The sequence below is a fragment of the Prinia subflava genome, chromosome 1 (assembly GCF_021018805.1).
Source record: "Prinia subflava isolate CZ2003 ecotype Zambia chromosome 1, Cam_Psub_1.2, whole genome shotgun sequence".
NCBI lineage: Eukaryota > Metazoa > Chordata > Aves > Passeriformes > Cisticolidae > Prinia > Prinia subflava.
In genome coordinates this window covers 14,921,715-14,939,189 of record NC_086247.1, presented here as the reverse complement: position 1 = coordinate 14,939,189, position 17,475 = coordinate 14,921,715, and the positions used below count along the sequence as shown (strand labels likewise).

General features: G+C 36.8%; 1 long non-coding RNA gene across 2 annotated transcripts; it reads left to right on the top strand.

Moving 5' to 3' along the window:
- The first annotated feature begins 237 nt into the window (after positions 1 to 237).
- Positions 238 to 14,781, top strand: LOC134561985 (uncharacterized). Of its 2 annotated transcripts, none has more exons than XR_010083036.1 (3): positions 238 to 1,035; positions 13,788 to 13,844; positions 14,725 to 14,780. It is a non-coding gene; the product is annotated as an uncharacterized LOC134561985 (long non-coding RNA). The 2 variants fall into 2 exon arrangements; XR_010083038.1 differs by lacking the exon at positions 238 to 1,035 and adding an exon at positions 5,450 to 5,518 and having other exon boundaries at positions 14,725 to 14,781.
- The last annotated feature ends 2,694 nt before the right edge of the window (positions 14,782 to 17,475 follow it).

The window sequence follows — 17,475 nt, the reverse complement described above, 5'->3', positions numbered from 1 at the left end:
ATACTGAATTGAGCACTTTAACATACATTTTGGCATCTCCTATCACTCTTGTCACCTTTTAAATTCCAGAAAGAAACATTATTACTTGAACGAACCCCCTCAGAAATTAATTTCCATTGTGATAATGCTGTTTAATCACCTCACTGATGTCAGCCTCCCCTAACATTGTGTCTCATCACTAGAGCCAAGTGAGCCCTCCCCAGACACAGCCACCTGGGCTGGCCAGAGCACCAGAGCTCAGACAGTGTGTGCTCTCCAGGGATCAGCTGCCAGAGGATCCCTGCACAGCACCAGGGTGGGCATCTTCAGTCTTCTTACCACACCAGTACACTAAAAATCATGCACTAGGAGGGAAGGGCTGCTCTTATTCCCTTTTTACAAGCAGAGAAAGATGATAATAATTTGCAGAAGTGCTCATAACTATTATTATTTATTATTTTCACTGTGATAGCATCTATGAACAGTCTGTGGCAGAGCTGGAAACAGAATCTAGCTCTTGTGAGCTTACCAGTCAAGTGCCAAAACCACAAGTCCTTCCTTCCTCCCACACTGCATGTATTTGTAAAGAATTATGCTTTAAAAAAAAAAATATTAACTGCTACAGCAGTGTTAACTCTCGTACTCCCCCTCCCCTGAAATATTCTGGTATTTGGTCTAGGAAATTAGATTTTAAGGGGATTTTCTTTGTATTTTTTTCCCTGTAGATCAATTTAATGTTTTCTCCTTTGAAAAGCCCACAAATGGAGGAAAACAATTACCACAACACACATGCACATTCCTAGCAGTTACTCATATGCTCATATTCACACATTCATGTGCACATAGTCACAAAATTCAACCTGTAGAAAACATTGATTTCCAGGGTACTCTCAGCTGGTGACTGATCAAATGCTAAAAGCATTTAACCTCTCTCACACTCTACAAAACAAGTAAGAGGAAGTGAGAAAAAAAAAAAAAGAAACTAGCAAAGTTTTAAACAATGGAGTCAAACAAAAAGGTCTGTGTAAGGTTTTTTAACCACGAGCACAACAAAATGTAAGTCTTTTAATTTTTCTTCCTATAGAAGCACATATTGCTGTGGATCCTGCTTTCAAAAGTCACAGTGGGGAAAAAGGGCAGGAAAACGGCTAAGTGAGCCAGGATAGGAGGAGCCCTTCAGAGTCTTTTAAAATATGTAAATAACTTTTCTGTTGAATGTGGCTCTGATTAAACAAAGCCATTATTACTAGCTTTTAAAAACTGTAAGTCTGAAATATATGCAGCAACTTGCCAACTAACATCACTGAGACACTTGTTTCCTATTCTTCTCACTCTCATCCTAGTTTTCCTCTCTTCACTATCCATAATTTTCTCATTCTTAACTTTGAGCACCATAATGATTAACCCAGTGGAGCCCAGGTCCTTCACTTGTCTTCTAGAGGCTACTGCAACATGAAGTGCATGTAACTAGCAATAATAGTAGTCTCCAGACAGCTCTGAGCATGGTGCTTATTACCATGAGTAGTCTCATTGAAGTCAATGACACTGCTTTATTCCAGAAGTAGTTACAGTGCAGTTAATGGCACTCTTCATAGCATAAACACCACACCCTATGAAAGTGTTTAAAACATCAGGACTTTATAAGCTGTTCTGGCCAGGTAATCTGTCTTTATTTGTCATGCTGAGCATCACATATGATTATGACATGATGTATTACAAATTTGAAATGCAGGAACTTCAGCTGTTAGATGTAGGTTTTTTCACTTTTGTAGTTGTTTCACTCTTTATAGAAACGTGGCAGTTATGTTAGAGCTAGAACTCTAAATGCGTTTTTCTCTAACTTATCTATGTGCTCCTAAATCTGATGCACATTTTTCAACTGGACTGTAGTTCAGATGTCTGTAATAGGACCACTGGATATGTTTGGTGCTTCAAGCATTATGCTACTTGATTCAGAATTTAAAAAGAAGAAAAAAAGAATTTAATTTTATCTGTTTTTGGAATCAAGGGGTAAAAAAATTTGACATTCATTAAAAAAGAGTAACTCTCAGAAGGGCTTTTTTGTGCATGTAGATTTGAAGATCACACTGGAGCTGCAATTATGCCCTAAGTGACCTCAGCCATTTAGTATTTTTCTCAATCACTACGTGCTTCCCCAACTTCTTTTGGTTGCTTTTTGTTTTATTTTTGAGGAAGAAAGGGTTGAGTTTCAGTACAATTGAGTGCTTGGCAAAACAACATGTTTTTTTGGGAAGGTCTGTCTTGCACAGCTATGACTGATTTACAATCAGGTATGGTGGCCAAAAAGATTAATGAAGAAGCCAGCAACTCTGTCCTTCAGCAATTTCTGTGAAAATTGAACTACCCAGTCTGCTGGGAGAGAATTTCTTTGACAAGCAGGACATGGCATAGTATTAGCCAGATGGGAGAGCTGCCTACATGGGTCTTCCTTCTAAAGGAGCTGAAGTTCTAGAGGAATGGAGAACATTGTGTGTTTGTATGTGTTTGAAGCTGGAAGTGTTTCAACCTATGTGTATACATCACATTCCTATTTAGGAATATCATTTAAAGTGCTTATATATTCCAAAATGCTGCATGAGAAGAAAAGCAAGATGGACGGAGTGGAAGATGCAATGGTGAGAGGATGTAAAATGGCAGGGGATAGGTCAGAGTGCCCAGAGGACACAGACACAGACACTGGATTATTCAGGTGACTAAAGCTTTCTCCTTGTAATAAAGCTCAAAATGAAAAAAATGCACAAAATGATTATGCATTTTCTGATAGAATTAATTCTCTTTCATTAAAATAAAACAAAAAGTAACTCAACCTAAGTAATCCAGTGAAAAAACAAAGCAAACCAGAAAAAAGGGGTTTTACCTGGTTTAGGGTTGCTTAGAGGTATTTTGTTTCCTTTCTGAGAAATAGGTGTGGCAAATCCTAAGTTTCTGAAAAGCAGGGAATGTATGTGCAGATCTCAGTTCAAATTTTTGAAACCTGGGGAATTCAAGTTTTTATTTGTTTCTATCTGTCCTACTCTCACGCACTTACTCAGCTGCATAAAAAGAACATCACATCAACAGTTTTCGAAAAAAAAATATTTTTTGTGTCTTCAGTGCCTTCATCCTTCTGCAGGTGACTCAGTCTAACACTTTCCTTTGACTTGCCAGTCTGTAAACCCACAGACCACACATATCTCCCATCTAGCTGATGATGATCTCAGTATCCTACCACTAGTAATGTGCACATGACAGTGCAGAAATGAGGTACACAGGCTCTTCCCAGGTGCATCAGTATCTCCTCCCTTTGATGGTGAATGCAGGAGTCACTGACAGGGATTCACACACCCAGAGAGATACAGCAGCTCCCCAGGCACCTCCTGCAGCCTGTCCTGCTGCACTGCTCCATCCTATCCCATCTCTGCACATACACCTCCCATATGAGAAGCAGAAAAGGCCCTGGGGATTCCCCAGCAATGTGCAACTTCCAGAGGGCACAATTAGGCTGCAGGGCCTAATGTCATTTAACTCTTTGCTTTCCAGTTTTCCAAAGTCTGAATTTTGCTATGTCTGTGCTATGTAGTGAGATAAAAGGCATTTTTTTAATTAATAAGGCACTGTTTGCCTCTCACTGAGTATGTTAAATATTCCAGGGAGTGACTTTATAGCAGGTATATTTGTCAGTGTTTTCCAAGTCATCACTGCAGAGCATGTGCAAAAGCAAAAGATCACATTCATAACCCTGAGTATTTACCCCATGAGACTGATTTTAAGTGCTGCAATAATTTGATTACTGTGTAGTTTCAGTGAAAATAGTTCCAGTAACTTGGTGCTTCTTATAAAAGTACTTCTAGTGCCTATATAAATGAAGCAGCTATTCAGAGTTTGAGTGGTAAATACGTTTAGAAACAGAAAGCAACTACTTCTTTTCAGGTAATCTGCAAATAAAACAAAAGACAAAATAGCTGAAATAAATAGGAATTAAATATTCATGACGAAGAGCTGGGGCTCGTGTTGTATCTCAGAAAAATACATATATCTATCATGTAACACCGCCAGTATTTTCAATGATCCCTAGTGATAGCATATCTTGCACAAGTTCCTGGAAGATCAATTAATAGTGAGGATGAAAGGGCCAAAAATCCACATTGCTGTCTTACCACCCTGAGGCTTTGAGTGCAGCAAAGAAACACAAAACTTGCCAGTAAACTTATCATCCAGGGTTTTGCAGCTGGCAGTCTGTGGAAAGCTTGATTTAAAAGCTAAGTCTCAAGGTGTGCTCTCAAGCTCGCAGTATGTTCAAAATAGGACCAGGTTTAGACATGCTGTCAGCAGGCAGAGGACTGGGCCTGCTCCTGAGGATGCCCAGGAGCTTCTTCTGGCACATTTAAATGTTAAGGAGTATAAAAGTTAGGAGGCATGTCTAGCCTTTGAGCCAGCTGGAATACACACTTGTCTCAGCAGCACATTACCTCCACAACCCACATATGCACTGCTTCCAATCAGTAAAACAATAAATTCCTTTCAATCTCCTGTGGCAACACTTCCTGAGACATTTTACTGGGCAAAGTAGATGGTGCATGTAATACTTGATTCGTGACAAACCACTGTCATTTTTAGGGTGACAAGGAAAGTGTACAAGGTACCTGAAATGTCAGAAAGCAGGTCCCGAAGTAAAATGATCCTGTTTACTTTTAAGAGAGGTGGGCAGTGGAAGGCTGCTGTGCCTTTCTGGCACCGAAGCTCACAAGTGGAGAGCTGTGAGCACTCAAAGCAAACAAATTCCCAAGCTCTGCAATACCCCTGTGTCTGTAAGGGACAGGCAATTTCAAAACAGAAGTTTATCCCTTTTGTTAATACAGACACTGTATCACTGTTGTTAATACCAGGCACTTAGATACTGTGGTGAAATGATAGCTGAATTCACAAATCTGTGTTTACATGCAGTGAAGAGACAGCAAATATACACTAACAGCCTGGACTACTCTTAATGTAGCATACACTTAAATTTTGAGAGAAAATGCAGTAATAAATCGCATGGCATTCATTTTCCTAAGCTCATGACTCTCCTTATAAGTGTTATGCCCATGTAGAATATTTGAACCTCTAAAAACATGGAAAAGGCAGCCTGATCTGATGGAAATGGACAGTTGACATCAGGCAGATTGCATTTTCTTACTGGAGAATGATTCTCTTTTCCAGGCTGTTTTGTCCTTCTGGACAAAGTGCCAAAAATTATAGGTATAAATGCAGTTTAAACAAAGCTCAGTTTAAATTCAGATGCTAATTGTGCAACCAAACTGCATATCAGCACACATCCTGGAGGCACAGGCAGAGGGCTCTTCCCAATCCATGCATTTGAATCTGGTGGAAAAATCCATCCCTGCTTAAAGGGAGGAGACACTAATCTCTGTGACTAGATAATTATGACATTTTGTGTATCTCTCATAAAATCATATGTCTTTATTTTCAGCTTTAAAGGGAAAGTATTAAAAAGCCCTGGCCACAGAAAACTTTTTATGAATATGACCCTTTTTCCCAGGTAGGTATTGCATCAGAAAGAACAGTGGTATACTTGTTGTTTAATTTTAGAAGAAAAAAAAGGTTTTAAATTTCACAGCAAGAGAAAATATTAACATTTTTATAGGGAATAATTTCTGAAAATAACTGCTAGTAGAAAAAATCAGAAGCACCTGGGGATAGTATCTGACATCCCATGGGGATTATTTGTTGATTTGAATTTTTCATACCAATGTACTTGTTCCCATAACAAACAGTTTTCTTTTTAAAAGTGTGTCCTTGCTGGTTTTACAGTTTTTCAGCTTTTAAACAATAAGGAAACTACTTACTTGCCATTTTATTAATTTATGCAAGATATATGTACCATTAAAAGGATTGGAATATATCCCTTTTTTAAAGTCAGGTGAATATTTGAAGCATAGATACCATAATAAATAACATTGAGAAGATATACCACATGCATAGTGGAAGATAACAGAATTTTAGCATTGATAGGAATGAATTCCCAGTTGCAACCATTTTCCAAAGGAATACAGTTAGAAGTTGTACATTTTATTTCTATTCTTATGTCAAATTTGCCTCTTAGCAGATATTTTCCCAGATAAAAACTCTATCAGTGACACCTTGGGGTCTCCTGAGGTAATATTCCCCCCTTGAAAACATTTGTGGGAGTTGGGGGAAAAAAAGGGGGGGGGGGGGGGGGAGGGAGGAGAGGGAAAGGAAGGAAAAAAAAAATAGAAAAAAAAATCACTGTCTCATGGAATTGAACCTCAAAGGCTTTCTTGACACAAGTGTTACTTAGAGCATGTGAACATGTTTTCCATTTTTTAAAAAAAAACCCTAGATTAAAACATGAACACACTGTCCATTGAACTTTAATGTTTCTTTGTTGCTTTGATGGTTAGCAGATTTCTGCTTCATAGATTGCCTCCGCCGCATACATTCTAAAAGTGAAATGATACATTGTAATTCGAATGATAATTGTTTTGATGATTTAATTGATAACAGACAGAGGAATAAAATCTCTGTTTTTCTCTACCATGCAGATGATATAGCTACATTTCTTAGTAAACATCTGTGTATAATTAAGGGATGTTGCATGACAACTGTTTCTTCTTTACCTTTACTGTGAGGTTTTCTTGAAGCTCTGTAGGATAATCCCAGTTCAGGAAAGGAAAAGTTGCCTCTTGTCATTCAAGGTTTCTTTATTTTTAGTGATTTAGGTGCCTGCTGAAAGTTATCTGCCCATGTTGTTTTAAACAACCTTGAGACCAATCAAAACACATATTTTATTTTTTTCTTTCCAAGAATCTTTGCAATCTCATCAGTTTCTCTTAAAAAAGAAACTCTAATAACTGTATTTTAGTGCACACAGGGTTTGACCTAGTGTGTGTATATATTTTTGCAATTGCAATATTTTGTGAAAGAAAGCAAAAAAACGCAGTAGAATCACTTCTAAACCAATTGTTTTATTGTGCAGTAATACCGTATTTTTTAAGAGTTGCACATCGTTGTATAGACATGTAAATCAAAAGCAAACCAAGAACTGTTCAAACCTGCTCTGCCTATGTTGCACTCAGGGAGTTATTCATTCAGTTTATCAGCCATAAAAATAATTGCAGTACACTCAAAACTGACTGACATCTTTTATAATTTTTAACACTAAAATGTCCTGGTAAAAGAGAACACTGCAATAACAACACCTGATTAGTAGACAATCAGTACAGTAAATTACAGTGTTTGCAGAATAAAACAGGGCTGAAAGAGTTGTAACTTTATATTAAAAGACGTAATTGTAATTTTGCCTCCTTTTCTCCCCTATAATGTCTTAGCAGTATCTTAAATAGTATGACTGTTCCCAGTTTTGCAAAAATGTCCACGTGACTGCTATTGTCCCAAATAGTCTCTTATTTTTAATTTTAAGTTTCAAAATAACAATTTGCCATCAGTGTGTGGATATCTCTTTCACATACAGCTAAAATTACTACTAATTTTTAAGGAATAAACAAATGTTTACAGGAAAGTAAATGGAATATTTGTTTGTCATGTATACAGAATTCCTTTCTCCACCAGCAAAAGAGCAGTTACATGCAAAATGCTATTTCCAAGTAGACTTGGAAAAATAACTTTAAAAGAAGTTGGATGTCACAGTAAAATAAATATCCTATTTGATTTGATTTTGTGAGAACATCATTTGACAATATTGACCTTTGACATCAGTGATGTTGCTTCAGAAGTTTTTAAAGCAGTTTCCCAGTATCTAAAAGCTGGGATAAATCTCATGAAACTTCCTGACTATGTTGTTTTTCTTTGCCATATTATACATAAAAGTCTTGATACTTGCATTAGCTCACATGAGGTTCCAAGGTTCTTGATCCTTGGTAGTGATGGACTCCAGCTCTCTGTGTTGCTGTTTGATGGCCATTCCAGGAGTCAAAGTCATCACCAGAGCTAGACAGTGATCTTGGAGGTGTGGGCTCAGACAGGCTGGAGGGTACCCTCAGGAGCACACGGGGCGCTGCGTGTCCCGGCACGCCGGGCAGATTAATTCCCCACCACGTCTGCCCAGATAAATAGCCTGCAGCGTGATTGAGAAGCCGTCTGTCTTGAGAGGCAGCCAAAGGAGAGATCTAAATAGCAGTGCAGCACGCTCCTGCTCAGGGTGCTCAAGAGACTACTCTGCCTGAGCAGTTTTACCATACCATAGCTTTCTTATGAATTACTATGTCACAGATATCGGTTTTCACTCTTTTTTTTTTTTTTAAATTTCATATGGAAAATCAATTAGAAGAGAGGAGGTTTGTGAGAGAACAGACTACAAGTCAATCCTTATCTTTGATTCCCCTGTCTGGATTCGACTTACTTGGCCATGGGTCGATAGCATTGACCATCTCAGCTCAGGAGAGGGTCCCAAATGTGGAGCAGCAAGGAGTTACATTAATAATCACCACTTAACTTGGTCTTGTTCCCTCAGACCAACTCCATGATTACTGTCAGACATTTTTGCATGGTGCCTGTTGCCATCTATATCTGGCCTATGAATAAACAGAGAACCTCAGTTTTGAGCACTCACAATCTCTCACTCCTTGAGAAACTTGTTTATTTATCACCTCATCAAACTAAAGAAAATGAACAAATATAAACAAGTCAAGATTTTGGGGTATCACAAGGGTGGTCTTCTATTGCTGTATAAAGAAAATGCTGCAGAAAGATGTAAGCTTTGAATGATATAACAGGCAGAACTCTTCTTTAGTGCAATCTACCTTATTCCTGTTGCTATTATCAATCTAAATTTAGAGAAATATGACAAGATGAAAAAGGAAATTATATAAACAAGGACCTCGACTTACAAAAGGCACACTCTCCTTCAATAAGTGCACATGTAGTTCAGTATTTCTCTTGGCAAAGTTTAGGCATGTCTCTAGTTAACAAATATATTCTGCTGTCAGCCCTTTTCAAGAATTATATTTGATGCTGGATGCCAAAAAACTCCTTTAACTATTAATAAATAACTCACAGGTATCTTAGCTAGTGTGCGCTTGAGGAATTATGCTAATAATACTTTCTGTGCTGGAGAGAAGGGAAATTCCCCCCATGAAAGTTCTACTTTTGCTGACATGTTCTCTGAGCTCTGCTTCCAGAATGGCTTCATTCTCACTAGGACAGCCATTTAATCCCATGGAAAATCTGATCACCATGTGTCTACCTCTTGCTGATGTTGCTTAGAAAATTCCTGTTGATTCTGGAAAGGGAAACAATATGGATCCATCAGTTTTGGAGTCTGGTCTAGCTGCTTATGTTTCATGGTAATGAGTCTTTGCAATTTGAAAAGAACAGAATAGTCACTACCATGTGAACCAAATTACACTATATATTACATGCTACCTAACTGACAATAAAATATTTTATAGGTAAAAAAGAGCATTAAGTGATACTGTGATTTTTCATGTGGCTTGCAGAGAAGAAAGGCTCTCTAAGGGATACTTAGATAAATTATACCCTAAATCTCAAGGCGTGTCTCTTACTTAGAACATTATTTTTAGTGGAATAAATTTTTTATCATGTTTATTTGAATCTATTTCAAGCTAGTCTCTTGTAAGAGCTGCTTTGTTAATGCCACAGAGACCTAAATGCCTGTTATCTCAATCAGTTCTCCTAACACTCAAATAATTAATCACTATCAAGTAATACTAGTAAGCCCCTTTTCACATACCATTTCATTCCTAAATTTAGTTAAACCAGCAGAAAATTTGTGGGGTAAATTTCATCCGAAGTGAAAGTTTGGGATAACAATCCTTTAACAATGAAAACTACCCAGAAATCAGGAGTTTTAAAAGTGTTTTGATTTCAGAACACACACAAGAAGGGATTGCTTCTTGACCACCAAAGTCACTGCTATTGTTCACTGTTAACATGCCAGAGAGCAAGAAAGAGGAACATGCAAAGACAATTACTGTAAGAAGGAAAACCCCCAAAATTCAGATGGCCCTCTTTTCTCTACTTTTGATTTGAAAATCTGATGAGTAGAAGAAACCTCTTCTTATTTCAGTCATAATTTTATATTTTTAATATGGTTTATTTATTTTTCCTTGTGAATTTTCTCCTAGGAGATTTTAGACATCAGTGCCTCAGCTTGTGGTTTTGACTCTGTGGGCACATGGGAATTTCAGCCCCCAAATTCAGAGAGTGCTTTAACCAGGCAGGGGAAAGTTTTGGATGACTGCCTTTCTCTTTCCCATGTAACAGCCTGACAATATTGTCCTTGAGAATTGCTTAGTGAAGTCCATTTCATCAGTCTTCTGGAAAGGATGATCAGCTGAGCAGACTATTATGCAAACCATCTCCTCTTCTGTACAGAAAAATCATGTAATGTTAGACAGTTCAACCTTACTGCCTTTATATTTATTTAAAGCTTTTCCCTCTGCACTTTTTGTTCCATTGATGGTTATTTTACTATGTTCCTATTACTTGCAATAGCATCCAATTTCACATGCTTCCTTGAGAGATTAAACATTTTTCTTATTTCAAAACTTTGTATTTATTTTACAGTGGCTGCAGTTGGTTTTGACTGCCATGGCCAGTTCCACACACCCATTTAGGCACTGCTCTCACCTGGTGCTGCTCTCATCACTTCCATTTTCCTTTCTTCCTCCACCATTATCACTTACCATACACTTGTCTTTTCTGAAAGTCAGGTCTTCTGAGTTTAGCATTGCTACTTCTGCATCAGATTTGCCACTCTTCATCATATAAATGGATGTGATGTGTACCCATTAAAAAAAAAAGAATCCACTCAAAAGCTTTCCCACACATGTATCTCAGTAATCCAACGTTAAAAGAGTTTTGTGTTAGCCTCAGTTTTTGAGGTTTGTCATGACTGGTTTTCATCAGAATGTATTCAATGGCCATAAAGTCTGAAAATGGTTATCTTTTTGAATTGTAACTGCCACATCTTTCTTTCACAGCTGGCAACAATCTTTTAGCCAATCACAAACATGCAAGGTCATTTCTTCTGTCAGATGGTCTGATTGTTAAATGTCTGCAGTGAGGTTGAGTTGGAGTTTTTGAGTGAGATCTGTTGGAGCCTGATATTAGGGACGTGCTACAGAAGAATTACTGATGTATTTCCTGCTGGAACAGCTACAGGGAATCTTCCATGTCTCAGCTTGGTTGGATGGTCATGCCAACAGTTATTCAACAATCAACAAAATTAAATGAGAAGTTTTCCGATTGCTTTATCTATCATCACTAATGAAAGAAAAGCGTCCAAGGGATCTTTGCTCACCTTCTCAGTGCTGCATATAGTAATGAGCAACTTTGTGAGGGACACTGGCAAATGCAGAGTTTTTTCCTCCCTTCTCTTTTCATTTAAACAGTATCTACGTATGTTTGAATTACATCTAATCTTTAGATGTGCTTTTCTAGTTCACTTCTGGGAGTACAGAGGAAGCTGACTTTTGTATGTCATTATGAGGTGATGTAAAATTCCTTTTGTTTCTAACAGCTGAGATCCATATTGGTTAGATAAGCGTCAAGACATTCACCTGTCAAGGATCAAAAAATTGTAAATGAGAGGGTACTGACTGAGTTTTGTCCAGGAGAAATGACCCAAGCTCTTTCAAAATGTTTATAGAGGTATGTAGCAGTGTTAACACAGACACATCTGCAAAAAAGTACTTTTTGACAAAACAAATCTTGTCTCACATATAGGATAATCCACCTACTTGGGAGTTACTTTGCCCATTATTGAATAATTAGTAAAGCTTTGGTCTTGTATTCCTTACATTTTAATCTGAATCTTATATATTGTAACTTAGGAAGAACTGTCCACCTGTCCTGGCAAATCATCTTGGTTTTACTTTGGGTGTTTTTATCTTGACTTCAATGGAAGAATAATAATTAAGAAGACTGATATATTTGTCATCAGCCCTCCTTCACTCAATGCATTTCCTAAGGAACTCAGAAACTTATGACAATATATATATAAATGTGTAAATACCATCAAAATCTACAATTTTAAAAGGGTAGTGTTCTAAAAGGGCTTATTGGTGCTCAACCATGACCATGGACAGGAAAACCCTGCATGCTGCCCAGCACTTCTTCCTGCAACAACACCTTATTCCTTTTCCAAGATCAGGGACTTGCATAGGTTGTGTTTCCACATGGATCTAAACATCTGGAGTCTGGTTACTTAAGGAAAGCTTATTTTCCTGAATTTCTTTTTTGTATCTGAAAGACATGAAGCAATGAAGTAGACTGTTCCATAGTGGGGAAAAAGCTACCTCCCTCATGAGCTGTCATGGCAAAAGCAGATATGCTCAATACCCTTGATTTTGTCTACCTTATAGAATGTGCAAACCTGGGGAAAGATGCCCTGAGAATAGTCTGCTCTGAGAAAGCAGACTATTACAGCAAAAATATTGCTGTTAATAGCAATAATTACAGCTCATGAAAAGAAGCATAATGATGGGGTTGGATACTTCCTTGATGAGATAGTTTTCAGTTAGAGGAAGATGCATGCACCCTGACTTCCCTAGAATTACAAGAAATGGAAAGAACATTAAGATCTTGCTCATGATACTGTTTACAGGTAATGACCATGATCATCTTCCATTACATGTTCCCATGCTTCATCGATCACCTATTTTCATGTGACATCTTCTTTGTCCAGAGCTCTTAGGTCTTTTGCTGCTTCTTCTCCACAGAAGCTCATATAGTCCATAAACAGGTTTGCATCCCCTCAGGGTCCTTGGGTGGCATTTTTCATATCTGATTATGTAATATGTAATTCATCTGGCATAAATGAAATGTAGCTACTGAAGACAGGAGCCTGAACAAGCCTATTTGGTTGTTCAGCCTTCAGCCTAATCCTCTGATTTTTGTGAGCTACACGATATAACACTTCACCTTATTCATATATGACTTCCTCACCTATTCCTGAGCACTTGCTGGCCTTCAAAATGTTAGCATGAGAATAAAATATACTTAATGGTCTCATTCCAAGCCATGTGTCTCTTAATAAGTTTGGTTTTAGCCAGATTTGTGAAAGATATAGCTCTCTGATGAAGATTGGTTGGCTCCACTGGAATCCACATAGCTTGCTTCCTTGGAGAAATAGCTCTACCCTGCTTAGACAGTCCATGATACAGTGAGCTCTAGGATAACTATGTACCCAACACTAAGTTTTACAATATTTGCTGCCTGTTGGGAGGTATTTGCATTGCTGGAGTATTTCATAGTAGAATAGTAGTAGAGGGAAATGCTGAAAATACCAGTGAGTTTGTTCCAGTTATTCATTGTCAGTATTGCCTCATTCTCTAGATTGCAACAGCCCAGGAAGGGATGATGCCACCCTTGACTTCAAAGACTAGCTCATGGGACAATAGATATGACCTTCAAGAAATGAGATAATTGTCTTTTCATCTGAACTTCTCTTTTTCTTATGTTGTATAACTAAGTAAGCTGCTGGCAATATCAAATGTTTTTCTGCTTGGGTTTAAACACTTTTAAACTCTTATGATTCAATGTATATGCTAAAAATTTTGCAATATTTTCAATTAGTAGAATTAGAATTTATAGTTTTATCTCCATTTTTCAAATATTGAACTTTTCATTAGCCAACAAAGAAAGGCACTTCAATAGTCTCTGCCAAAATTCTCCAAATTTCTGCTGGCTTTCCCTTAGTTACTTCATTTTCCTTCAAAATCCAGCAGAGATTCACAGTTAGCATTATATAGCAGTCTGCCCAAAAATGAATACCCTCAAGCATTAAATCTTCTCCTTTCTTCTAGATTCTCATAGACAAGTCTAATCTTCCAAGAGAAATTTTAACCACTACAGCCTGAATTGTAAGTGTATTCAAGAGATGCAGTTTATAGACTAATTCATCAAAATAGCAGTCCTAAGTAATAAATAATGGAAGATTATTAGAAGGTATGATCTCAGCTACTTATCTTTTGGATTTACACTCAGTGATGAAAAAAAGAAGGAAAGATGTCAAATTGTGTGAGTACTATGAAATATGTGGCAATTCAAGTGAAATCTTTGCTTCAATATGATTTTAATATAAAAAATAGCTCTTTGGAGGTAAGTCTCTTGAATTTTTTTTAAAGAAAACTAAGTTAATTGAAAGGCAGCCAAAAAAATCCCATATCATAGCTCAGTTTCATTAAAATGATGATATTAAAAATGTCATACCATATAACCTTGAAGTTATGAATCTATCATATGATGGAGAAAGTTTCTGGACTTCCAGAAAATAATGTAGTTGGGAGTAAACTGCTATAGAATTAATTATGTTCTGGTCAGACATCTAAATGATCATGTGAGGAAGAGCACGAATGAAAGAGGTGGACCAGAAGAATTAACTCAGTAATCATGCACTGAGCTGCATCTGGTAAAGAATATCAGATTTGGATCAGAGTATCATGAGGAAAGGTCTTGTTGTTGAAAGATCATTGCAGAGTATGTATAAAAAATTGCATTAGTAAGTTGAATTAGTACAATAGCAAAGAAAGGTGGAAAAACTCCTGATGAAAATATTTTCTATCAGCAAATGTGATTTTGTCAAAATATATTGCCTTTAGCAAACTGCTAATCCCGCAGAGGTTTTGATAGGAAACTTCTTGAACAGCAAAGTTTCTTGATAGCTCACTCTCCAAATCCTTGCCAGTTTGCCTAGAAAACTGCTTTACAGAATTATTCTTTCTGAATTTTTCTATGTCACAGGTTAATTGGTTCCTTGAATTTCTGTTCATGAGAACTGAACTACAGGTTAGTACCAGGTAAGTTCTCAATTGCTGTCCTGCCCCCAGGGACTTCTGTCCCTGGGGTGTTGTGAATGACTCTGGGAGATTGAATGCAATGGCTGTGGCTCTATCAAGTTTTCTTGTTGGCTCACTCAGAAGTGTTACTTTTGGGTTCTGATACTGAAGATATTTCAGAGGACTGATCCACTTTTTGTATTGCATCAAGTCAATTAGTATTATTTTAAACAGGAAAATTGTTATGAGGACTCAGACTAATACGTCTGGTAGGAATTTGTGTTTGATTCAAATGGTTGTAAAAATCAACTAGGTTTTGAGTGCTTGCAATCACATGCTAGATTCTTCTCAAATAATATTGAATAATGGATTACAAACAATATTAATAGTAATTGAAAATATTCTGTAACTTCTGAATTACAAAGTACTGATGGAATCCAACTGCAAGACACTCATTCCTCTTGCTCTGTCTCCACTTTGAGAACAGACAAAATTCACAGGCTTTTCAGACTCAAGATTAAGACGAAAAAATGTGTGTGCAGGCAGGAACTGATGTGTTATAGTGTGTGTATCATGAAAGTCCTGGTGTCCTACATTCCATAATGACTGAAAGAAAAGATACAGAATAAGATTTACCTGAAGTATCTTTCTATTGAGCCTCAGTATCCCAATAGACTCTTTTCTAACATTTAGCATCTATAGATCACCTTTATATGAGTTGATTAGGCAAACAACTCTTGGTGAAGTATCTTCAAAGTTTCATTCTTCTGGATTATATCTTACTGTGCAAATGATAAGTAACATCTAGAGAGAAAAAGTAGAATGACAGTAGTCAGGTGCAATTAAAGGTTTGTATGTAGACCAATACACTAATTTCTAAAGGTTTTAATACAAATTATTTACTAGATTATTTTTCCAATTTGTATACTGTTTGTAATATTCCAATATTCATGGAATATGACAGTTCTCAAAGTGTATTATAAACTGACTTAAGTAACATAAACATGTCGTAGAAGAGGCAAACTTGATAAATTACTTTTTTATGAAACAGTTTTCTATTCAAATGTTCTTTCTATGAAACGAAAGTATTACAGGTTTATGTCAATATTGAAGAAACCAGAAATTTAATTCTCTATGAATAAGAATGGAATAAGTAATTTAAGTTTGGTTTTGTGGGTCTTCGTTTTTTGTTTGAAGTTTTTGCTTTTGGGTTTTTTTTTCAGGGGTTGGTTTTTGCTTTTTACTCAGTTTAAAACTCTATGAATTAGATATTGCTTATAATTTTTCAGGTCTGTGAAATTCAAATGTTTCTATATCTTCTTTCAGAAATAACTTTTCTTTTCTACTAAATATGGGGTTTTTTTGCTCCAGACTCTCACTCTTTCTGTTGCACAGAAATTTTATTTGCCAGTTAGATGTTTCCAGCTCTGAGTTCTCACTGACCTTGCTGAGAAGTAAAGATACTCAGTTCTTCATAGGAATAACCATGCAATTCCTGAGTTCAAGGTTTTAGTGTAATTTTTACTCTTTAAATCTAAAAGGGAAAAAAAACCTTCAAAAATTTACAGCATTAATGCAAGTTATATGGAGTGATTTTTCAGAGAGAGTAGCCCATTGCTTGCCTGTAACTATGGATGAAACATTTATGTAGAAAACAATTGCTTCTCCAAAGGACTGAGGGTTTTAAGAATGAGATGGGAATTTTAAAAGCTACTTTTTAGGTGTAATCAAAATAATCTATTATTGATGTAATAATGTTTTAGATTAGGGTTTTCAGCTTGGAGTTTGTGAGAGTAACCAGCATTTCCAGTATTTCAGTCTCCCTTGATACAGAGTCCTCATTCCCAGCCTCTGCTGCCCTCCTCCTCCAGGCTGAACATTTTTTAGGGGAAATTCTTGAAAACCGTATTTCCCCCTTCCTTTGGTTTATTTTAGTCTAACAGTTTCCATGATTTTGTTCACAGTGTGAATGTAAAAATGCCTCAGTCAATTTTTAGATGAAAGAGCTGGTGACAATAAATAACATCAGTTCTTGGTTGAGGATTTCCAGTGCAGTCCCAGATTAGATGTTCTCCTCTCTCTCACTATGATTCCCAAGCTCCAGCAAAGCTCATGTCGCAGTCACAGATTAAAGCTGGAAGAAACTTGTCCTTAGTCTGACTTCTGTAGTTAACAAGTGTACAGTATTCATGCTGTGGTATAGTGCATATTATACCTTCTTTGAAGGAAGGGGAAGAGCAGAATACAAACCAGGTATAAACATGTTAAACCACCGAGTGATTACAACTGTGACTATAAATATGTAAGCTATAGTTTTTCTGTCCATTAGCCATTTCACTTTTCCACTAAAGAAAGAGAACTCCATTCAGTGTTGCCCAATCCTTTAATCTGTCCCATAGATCTTTTTCAAACACTTTCCAATTTATAAATACATCTTTTAAGTTATGAGTATCAGGATTGGACATATTTCAAGCTTCAATAATGCTTAGTACATTAGCAATATAGTAATAAGGGAAAGGAAGTACTTTGCCTTATTATAATTCATAATTTTATTAATTACAGCAGAGGTCACTGTCAAAATGAGAAATAGATTCTTCTGCTCTAGGCTCTACACTGTCCCCAAAAGGAGGATGCTGCTGCAGCCTATGTTCTTCTGAGATGAATATCTTTATATGTTGGGCTGTATGAAAACCCATATTTTAATTTTTACCCAAGT